Genomic DNA, 11,269 nt, shown 5'->3' on the forward strand with positions numbered 1-11,269 from the left:
TGCTAAGGAGTTCCTCAAAGGTTTTCATGGTATTCCTGACATGCTGGATGAGAAGGGATGAGAAAGCTCTCCCCATCCTCATCTTTTGCCTCAGGTGGGTCAACTCCCGAGCCTGATCCTGGATCAAGGAGTGGTATTTCCTAAAGTGGGAAAGAAACAGTAAGGGGGGGAAAGAGGGGCTGATTCAGCAGAAGGCACTTAGAGAATTTCACCCCAAAAACCCCTACACTGAATTATATAGCACATGTTTAGTGACCTGAATGTGGTAAAAGGAATGAAGGAAAACAAAGTTTTCTTCTGTTTGAAAAATCCCTTCTACAAGTGTCTTTCCCCAGCCCCATACTTCTGAAAATGGAACCAGCCTTTCTTCTCTAGTTCTGTTTTAAAATCTGCTCTCATGGGATGCCTGGATGGCTTAGTGGTTGAGCATCTGCCTTTGGCTCAGGGTGTAATCCCAAGGTCCTGGGATCGAGTTCCACATGGGGCTCCCTGCAAGAGGCCTGCTTCTCCTTCTGCCTATGTCTCTGCCTCTCTCTGTGTCTCTCATGAATAAATAAATAACATCTTTAAAAAAATAAAATAAAATCTGCTCCCCGTTGCCTGGGTGGCTCAGCAGTTGAGCATCTGCCTTCGGCTTAGGGTGTGATCCCGAAGTCCCAGATTCGAGTTCCCATATTGGGCTCCTTGTGTGGAGCCTGCTTCTCCCTTTGCATGTGTCTCTGCCCCTCTCTCTGTGTCTCTCATGAATAAACAAATAAAATCTTTAAAAAGAAAATCTGCTCCCAGTCACTCTCTTTAGTTTATAAACCATCTCAATACAGTAAACAAAGCCAGGCGTTAATCGGAAAGTTGAAAGGAAAACATATGAGAAAAGAGATCACTTGTTGTAGGCAGCAGGATTTTACTCTCACCAGGATGGACCTTTTTCTTATAGATAGCCAAGGCTCCCTTGGCAGGGCATCTTCCAGTTCCTTTAATTTAACCACTGTATTCTGCTGCTTCTGTATGCTCCAGGGTAACGAACCAACAGTGTTTCACTCATAGAGCTCAAAAGAATGACCCGAAAAATGATCTCCAAAAAAATGATGTGAACTAATTTAGTATCCCATAATATCCTGGCGAACATGACTACTATATGTTATGGAGGAGAGTAGAAGGGAAGGTTTTGGTTCATCTTGTTTCTGAGAGATGGAATGCAGCTGAACGGATGAAGCAGGAAGCAGCAGGCCTGGACTGTAACCCCAATGCGCTTTACCCTCCCACTGCAAACCCAGGAAGTCACTTTACTACTTTGTGCCTCAGTTTTTTCATCTGCTAAGTGAGGGTAAAATAACTACTTTTCCCTTTTAGAAATATGGTCAGGATTGAACTTTATTTTAAATGTTGGGATGAGTACAGCAATGCCAGTAAAGTATTTATCTTATCAAAAATAAAACAGATGATTATCACTCATTACTTCAACAATGGTGGATTTATCAGACCAACTTGACATCCTCTGATTTCACCAGTTTCTCTTGGAGACTTTGCCAGTGTTGTCCGTATTGTGCCAGCACAGGTGCTAGTTGTTTCCTGAGAAGCTGAAATTTGCCTGAGGCCCAGAGTCACTGGTCTAGAACAGGTAATCCAGGCATCAGAAGAGCCAGGATGGGGATCAGGACAGGTCATCCTCCAGGTAGCATCAAACCCTATTTGGACTTTTTAAACCATGCTATACTTTATTCACATTTCTGACCAACATTGCTCATATCATCAGGCAGCTGCTTCCTAGACTAGGAGCTCTCTCAGAGCCAGGAGTGTTTTAGTTGTCCTATGTACACAGCCAAACACAAAGGAGGCTCTCAGTAAACATTTTTTTCCAACTATGGGAAACAGAAGTCCTTACAAACCTCTACTCATCCCTCACTGTGTTCCTGTCCTAAATGTCCTAAATGTTCCTGTCCCTAAATGTCAGGGATACTATGCATTTTCCACTGATGCAGAAAACCCTTGCCCCTAAGAAAGATTCTGTACTCTCTTGGGGAGTTCTATGAAATGGGACTTCCTCAGACTTGCAGGATATTGTCAATCCTGGGTCCCTAACATTTCCTAGGTAGCTTCTCCACTCTAAGCACAACACTCAAGAACCTCTTCCTTGGAAAACAAATATGAGGAAACCTTTACTGAAATTAAATGGGCTTTACAGAATCCTCCTGCACTTGGACTTCCTACATTACATTGTTTGGTCAAGAATGTAATAATCAAGTATTGGGAGCCCTTACTCAAGAAGATGAAGGAAAAATAAGTCCTACAGCTTATTATGGCTTACAATTGCGTTCAAAGACCAGGACATACCCAAACTGTTTAAAGGGTATAGCTGCAGCTGCTAAAATGACAGACTTCTCCTTAAACCTGTTCAGGGAAATAAATTAAATTTATAGGTCCCTCATGCTGTAGAAAGTTTGCCAAACACTGAGTATACACAGCATTTCTCAGCTAGTAGACAACATTTTGTGAGATTCTACTCTTGTCTCCTCAGTGTTCTTCCCTGCAACTCTCTCTTTTTTTTAAATTTAAATATTTATTTTAGAGAATGAGCACAGGGAATGGCAGAGGGAGAAGGAGAAGCAAGCTCCCCAATGAGCAGGGAGTCTGATTCCTGCAACTCTTTAAATGCTGCTACCCTCCTACCCTTACCCAACAAAGGAGAGACTCATAACTGTTGACTTGGTCTCCTCAAATCAAATTCCTAGATTAGATTTATGAGAAACCCTATTAGTCAATCCGGATTTAGTACTCTGCATTGTTGTCTCCTATGCCAAAAATTCTGAAGGAAAATACCAAGCTAAATATGCTGTCACTCCATAACATGAGTTATTAGGAAGAGGAGACTTTTCTTTACTTAACTCAACCCAACCTGCAGAGTTGGTGGCTCTCACTGGAGCCTGTAAATTGACAAAAGAAAAAACCGCAACTATTTACACCAATAGCAGGTATGCCTTCTGAGTAGTTCATGACTTTGGTATGCTCTGGAAACAATCTTTTTTCCTTCCAAGTAATCTCTACACCTACCGTGGGGCTCAAACCCAAAACCCTGAGATCAGGAGTCATATGCCCTAACACCGAGCCAGCCAGGTGCCCCTGGAAAGAAAGATTTTCAGCATCAAGTGGTACACCTATAAAACAAGAACTCCGGTTGCTGACCTCCTCTCTACATTATTATCACCCTCATAAGTTGCTGTCATAGAAACTGAGGCTCATACCCTCCCATCAGACCCTGAATGCCAGGGAAATGCAATGGCTAAATTCCATGCTAAGGCTTCTACTCAAGAGATTCCTAATGTACCAAAACTTAAAATAACTCCGTAAGATGGCCAAGGGATAGATACTAAACCTTTTGGTAAAGCCATTTTCCTGAATTTCCATAACCGATGGTCTACTGTAGATCCAAATCAGATTACTTAAGACGATTTGTGTAATAGACAAAATACTGAATGCACCAGGAAGGATGCAAATTTATCATAAAAAGAGAACTTTGAAGGGCACATATGACTGGCTGGTGCTTCCCAAATCCTTCAATTGCCACTCTTGGGAATGCTTCAAGTGACTACCCACCATGGAATTGGCTAAATGTCTTGAATTATGAAAAAATATCAAGAGTGATTGTTCTAAATCAGCATGACAAATTTAAATCAATATTTAACCTGGGTAAAACCATTAAACTAACCCCAGGGGCTGCTCTCCTACTACCTGGACCATTTGAACATTTTCAATAATTTGAACAATTATACTTTTTCAATTGTCTCCTTCTATGGGCTACTAATATGTACTTGTAGTAGTATATCTTTTTTTCTAGATGGATAGAAGCATTCCCATGTGGGCAAGCTGATGACACTACAGTAGCAGAGAAATTATTAGAAAATGTTTTTCTATTCAGGAGAATCTCAAATGAAATTTCAAATGATAAATGACTTATTTTCCCTGGACAGGTTATTAAACAACTAAACAAGGTTATTCAAACATTATGGCACTATCATTGTCTCCATCATCCTCAGTCTTTAGGGGAGGTTGAATGTACCCATGATATTCTAAGATTAAAACTGGAAAAATTGACTGAAACCACAGGAGTACCTTGGCCTAAAGTGTTATCCTTAGCCCTTATGACAATGAAGTCAACAGCTTTTGGGAAACATAAATTAATACCTTATGAATTTATCACTAGGCAACCCATACCTTTGATGATAGAACCCCATGCATATTCTGCCCTTGTAAATTCTAATATGACCCAATACTTAATTTAAATTTTTTTTTATTTTTAAAAGATTTTACTTATTTATTTGAGAGAGCTCAAGCATGTAAGAGAGCACAAGCAGAGGGAGCCATGGGCAGAGAGAGAGATAGAAGCAAGCTCCCTACTGATCAGAGGACCAAACATGGGGGCTCAATCCCAGGACCCTGGGATCATGATCCTAGCCAAAGGCAGACACTTAACCGACTGAGCCAGCCGGGCGCTCCATGACCCAGTACTTTAAAGTATGGATCCTGTATTCAAAAACATATTCAACAAGTCAAGGAAGCTTTTAGAAGCTCTCTGCCTGATGAAAAGTTTATACTTCATACACTGGAACCTGGAAACAGAGTGTTCTGAAAGAGATATCAATGAAAAATAACACTTATACCTTGATGAAAAGGGCTCTACCAGGTTCTATTTTTTCACACAGCAGTTAAACTATAGGGTATTGATTGAACTTTGGAACCATGCCCCCTAGTTCTCAATTTTTGGACTTGTCACCCTATGGCTAACTTAAAATTAATGATTTCAAGGAAAAACAAACAAACAAAACTTCCCTTGAGGCACACAACAAGGCAAAGTAGATAGTTTATACCTAAGATCACAGAAAAAGATTCTGCTGGATCCCTTTTTCCAGGACTTATTTTTATAACAATTATTGTAATATTACTTCTTTACAAGCTAACACAAAACATTCACAATCATGTTCCTTATTCTGTTAGGGATTTTCTCTACCCACTAAGGCCTACCACTCAAGGCATACTCTACTAATCAAAATGATTGTTGATTATGTACCCACTTACATGTTCAGGAAGACTCTCAGTTAATATTAGAACTAGCTCCTATACATGCTTAGATGACAGGAAAATGGCTTTACAAAAATATTTGTTATCTATTTGTTGACTATGTTAACTAACACTTGTGGCCAATTAATCTGGCACTGGGAGGAAGCTTGGAAGTTATAGGATGGCCCATAACCACTGCATATGTCATTGCTGGGAATCTGTCCCTTTGCATAGAAAACCTTCAATGATACTGGACCTAATTTAGGGCATGTTTTAGACTCACTCTATAATCACACACTTTGGTTTGACTCAGATGATGGAGACTGGGTTTCTGTATATAACAACACAGATTTTAAAATAGATAATGACAATGATACTTTTGGTTATGCTATTAGGAAAATCACTGAATCCAAACTTAGCTTATTCTTCCAAAAAAGTAAATATTATCTTGGGCCACTTCTTGCATATGCCTCTGAAAATCATAGATGAAATTCAGATTGTTCCCTTGTTCCCCCAAATTGGCATGAGATAGTCACTTTAAACCAATCCTCAATCATTAGGAAAACTCTAATGATATAATCAATCATTGAAAATAATAAACAACCTCTGCATTCTCACTATATAAGCTATCTTATAACAATATACCTTTGAGCCTCATTTCACTGTCAGTTTGAGAGCTCCCAGGTGTAAACTATTTTTATGTGTACAATAAACTCTAATTAATATTTTAGTGATATAATGGTTTCAATCTTGCTATTTCTAGATTTTTTGACACTCAATTACCTCTAACTTTCTCATTCACACCCCAACTTTGGCTACCCAACACCCCCAGCACCTCTCCCCTTTTTCTCACTCTCTTTTCTGAGCCAAAAAGATGCTCCCCTCCATCTGCTCCTTCAGATCTGAGATCTCAGGATATAATGCTGGCACAGTGTTCCTTGCAAAATACACATACATGCATACATGCACACAGGATCATAGACATACACTAGGGGACAGGGCTTAGTCCTGGCTGCAATTACTAAGTTAATAGACCTTTTAACGTCCCAAGTCCAACAAGATGTAGAAAATACTAGTGCAGGAAGAGGCCTCATCCTATTTTATAGATGAAGACATTGAGACCCACAGAGAGCAAGAAATACATCTGATATACATCAATAATATCTCAATAAACCTGGAATAGGGAGAAATACACCTGAGCTCCCATCATTAGTTGGTGGAAGAACCATTATTAAAAATGTTGGCTCCAGGGATCCCTGGGTGGCGCAGCGGTTTAGTGCCTGCCTTTGGCCCAGGGCACGATCCTGGAGACCTGGGATTGAATCCCACATCGGGCTCCCTGCATGGAGCCTGCTTCTGCCTATGTCTCTGCCTCTTTCTCTCTCTGTGTGACTATCGTGAATAAATAAATAAAATCTTAAAAAAAAATGTTGGCTCCAAGCTCTCACTCTAATATTCTTTATCAGTACCATTAGTGTCCTCTTGCTCTGAGTTTCAGGGGTCTCTGAGATAAACAAGGCTATTCTACTTTTAAAACAAGGCCTTTTACTGGAATACATTTATCATTCTGGATTCTATAAGGTCTATTATTTATCCTCAGCCAGTTTCCCAATAATAGATAATATTTATCACAATGACAGTTAAAATGTATTTAGGTAGGGGTGCGTGAGTGGCTCAGTCAATTAAGTATCTGACTCTTGATTTTGGCTCAGATCATGATCTCAGAGTCATGATATTAAGCCCTGCATTGGACTCCATGCTGAGTGTGGAATCTGCTTCAGATTTTCTCTCTCTTTCCTTCTGCCCTTCTCCTCATCCCCTGCTCATACATGCTCTCTTTTCTCTCTAAAAAAAATTTTTAAGGTAATTCTATTTTTAAAATACGGTTATTTGAAAAGATCAATAAAATCAATAAGCTTCTAGCCAGACTAAGAAAAAGAGAGAGAAGACACAGATTACTAATACCAGAAGTAAAAGTGGGGATCACATAGAGCTGATGGACAATAAAAGGATGATAAAGAAATGCTATGAACAACTCTATACCCACAAATTTGATAACCTAGATAAATGGTCCAGTTACTTGAAAAACACAATCTGCCAAGGTACACACAAGAAGAAATAAACAATCTGAATAGACCTACGCCTATTAGAAACACTGAATCAATAATTAATAACCTTCCCTGGTGCCTACGGGGCTCAGGCATCCAACTCTTGATTTCAGCTCAGGTCTTGATCTCAGTGTTGTGAGTTCAAGCCTTGCATTGGGCTCCGTGCTGGGTATGGAGCCTAAATAAATAAATAAATAAATATTTAAGAAAATAATTAAGAACCTTCCAAAACAGAAAGCACCAGGCCCAGATGAGCTCACAGTAAATTCTACCAAACCTTTAAGAAAATAATTCTCTACAGTCTTTCTACAGAAGATAGAAGCAGAGGAGATACTTTCCAACTTATTCTGAGGTTAACATTATCCTAATATCAAAACCAGACAAAGAAAACAAAAAACCTTTCAGAACAATATCTCTCATGAGCACAGATACAAAAATCTTCAGTAAAACATTAGTAAATTGAATCCAACAATGTATAAGATGAATTATACAACACACCAAGTGAGATTTTTTCCAGATATACAGAGCTGATTTCAGTATTTGAAAATTAACTAATGTAATTGAGCACATCAACAGGCTACTGAAGAAAAAAAATCACATGATCACTAAAACAAAACAAACAAACAAACAAACAAACAAACAAACCTTTGGCAAACTAGAAATACAGGGGAAAATTTCCTCAACTTGATAAAGAATATTTACAAAAAACATACAGCTAGTATCATAATTAGTGGTAAGAGACTAGAAGTTTTCCACCCAAATCAGAAACAAGGTAAGAGTGTCCCCTCTCACTACTCCTTTTAAACCTTGTATTGGAAGTCCCAGATAATGCAATAAGACACACACACACACACACACACAAAGGAACTATAAGGTTTACAGATTGGAAAGGAAGAAATAAAACCATCTTCGTTTGCAAATGACACAACTGTCTACATAGAAAATCTGAAAGGATGACAAAAAACTCTTGCAACTAGAAAGTGATTAAAGTCAGGTTGCAGAATACAAGGTTAATGTACAAAAATCAGTTGCTTTTCTACATACCAGCAATGGAATTTAAAACTGAAAACAATATCATTTACATTAATATCTCCCAAATGGCATACTTATGTAAAAATCTAACAAAATATGCACAAGATCTATATAAAGAAAACAAAACTATGATGAAAGGAAATCAAATGGAATTAAATAAATAAATATTTCATGTTGATGGATGGGAAGATTCAGTATTATCAAGATGTCAGGTCTTCCCAACTTCATCCAAAGATTCAAAACAATTCCAATCAAAATCCCAGCAAGTTATTTTTATGGATACTGACAAACCAATTCTAAGGTTTATATGGAGAGGCAAAAGAAGCAGAATAACCCAAAAGAAGAACAAAGTTGAAGGACTGACACTACTGACTTCAAGACTTACTACAAAGCTATCAGTAATCCAGAAAGTGTGATATTGGTGAAAGAATTGAACAAAACCAATGGAACAGAATAGCCCATTAAAACATGAAACAGACTCATAAAAATATAGTTGACTGATCTTTGACAAAAGAGCAAAGGCAACACAATGGAGGAAAAAAACGTCTTTCAACAAATGATGCTGGCAACTGAACATCCACATGCAAAAAAAAAAAACAAAAAACAAAAAACAAAAACAACCCACCAAAAAACAAAAAACCTAGACAAAACTTAGCTCAAAATACATCATAGACCTAAAGGTAAAATATATAATATAAACCTCCTAGAAGACAACAAAGCAGAAAGTCTAAATGATCCTGAGTTTGGTGATAACTCTTTAGATACAAATACCAAAAGCACAACCCATAAAAGAAATAATAATCTGGACTTGATTATAATTAAAAACTTTTGCTCTGCAAAAGACATAGTCAAGAGAACAAGAAGACAAATCACAGACATGGAGAAAATATTTGCAAAACACATATCTGATAAAGGACCATTATAAAAAATATACAAAGAACTCCCCAAACTCAACAATTAGAAAATTAATGGGGTGCCTGGGTGGCTCAGTAGGTTAAGATTCTGCCTTCAGCTAGGTCATCATCTCAGGGCCCTGGGATCGAGCCCTGTCTTAGGCTCCCGGCGCAGCAGGGAGTCTGCTTCTCCTTCTCCCTCAGCTCCTCCCCCGACCTGTTCTCTCTCTCTCTCTCAAGTAAATAAATAAAATCTTAAAAAAAAGAAAATGAACAATCAATCAAATAATGGGCAAAAGACTTAAGCAGATATCAAATAAGATACACAAATGGCAAATAAGTGTATGAAAAGATGCTCAGAATCATAATTCATTATGGAATTGCAAATTAAAATAACAATGAGATACCACTACATATTAGAATGATAAAAATCTAGAACATTGATAACACCAAATACTACTGAGGATGTGGAGCAACAGATCCTCTCGTTCATTGCTGGTGGGAATGCAGAATGTTACAGCCACTTTGGAACATAATTTTGCCATTTCCTACCATACTAAACATACTCTTACCAGCAGCAATTGTGCTCCTCACTATTTACTCAAATGAGCTGAAAATTTATGTCTGCATAAAAATCTGCATACAATACTTATAGCAGCTTTATTCAAAATTGCCAAAACTTGGCAGCAACGAAGATGTCCTTCAGTAGGTGAATTTATAAATAAACTGGTATATCCAGAAAATGTAATATTATTGAATACTAAAGAGAAAGGAGCAATCAAACTGAGAAGACATGAAGGAACTTTAAATGTATATTACTAAATGAGAGAAACTAATCTGAAAAAGCTACATAGTGTACCATGTACTATTGCAACCATATGACATTCTGGAAAAGGCAAAGTTATGCAGATAGTAAAAAGATCAGTGATTGCCAGGGATTAGAAGGAAAGGAGACATGAGTAGGAAGAGCACAGAGCAATTTTTTTTAGATTTTATTTATTTATTTGAGAGAGAAAGAGAGCAAGTGGAGGAGCAGAGGGAGAGGGAGAAACAGACTCCCCACTGAACAGGGATTCCCAACTCGGCACTCGATCCCAGGATTCTGAGATCATGACTTGAGCTGAAGGCAGTCGCTCAACCAGCTGAGTCACCCAGGTGCCCCAGAGCATTTTTTAGGGCAATGAAGAGCCATTCCATATGTTACTATAATGGTGAATACCTATTATATATCATATGTCATATATATATATAATATATTTTTGTCAGAAGTACAAAAGAATGTACACCACTAAGAATGAATCCTAATGTAAACTATGAGCTTTGAGCGATAATGATGTTGATGTCCATTCAATTGATTGTAACAAATATATCACTCTGGTACAGCATGTTGACAGTGGAGGCAGAGGCTATGAATGTGCTGGGACAGGGGATTTATGGAAACTCTTTGTAGTTTCCACTCAATTTTGCTCTGATTTTAAAACTGCTCTAAAAATAAAGTCTTTTGTTTTTTGAGAGTAATCATGTGATTATAGATTTTTAACATGTATTTGACAAAGTGGGTATAGGCTTTGTGCATTAAGAGTTCAAGATTCTAATATCACTTTTGCCAAAGGCTGCCTTTGATCAAGGGACCATATCTTTGGGACTGAATGTTCTCTGGTCTGAAATGAGGAAATAAGATGAACTGACTCTAAGATTATTTTAGCTCTAACATTCTTCTCTGGGTCAGTGAAATTTAAGTGGTACTTCTTGACAGTGAACCCAATGGAGCATGAGCAGAACTTTTATCACCTTCAGAGCTGTGTTTCAACCCCTAAGCATGTTAGTTATGATTTAGTATGTCAGTAACTGGCATTCACAGGCAAATATACACCGGATTAACTCCATATTATTGTAATACCTTCAAAAAGTTGTAAACAAATAGCCATTAAAAACACTGACAAATCTAGCCAACAGGTTATTATGTGGCAATTTTGTAAGCTTATTTTAAGAACTGAGCTTATCAAAATTGCCATTCCAGAAACCAGGGACAATCTGACTGCCTGAAATCTCCTGGGGTAACAGGAGATTCTTAGGTGCTTCCATCAATACAGAAAAGAGACATTATGGCCATGACTGGAAGATTGCCATGAAATCCCAAACATGCAACAAAATGATATATTTGATGATATATGCATTGTTATT

Source organism: Nyctereutes procyonoides, unplaced genomic scaffold (genome assembly GCF_905146905.1).
Source record: "Nyctereutes procyonoides isolate TBG_1078 unplaced genomic scaffold, NYPRO_anot_genome, whole genome shotgun sequence".
NCBI lineage: Eukaryota > Metazoa > Chordata > Mammalia > Carnivora > Canidae > Nyctereutes > Nyctereutes procyonoides.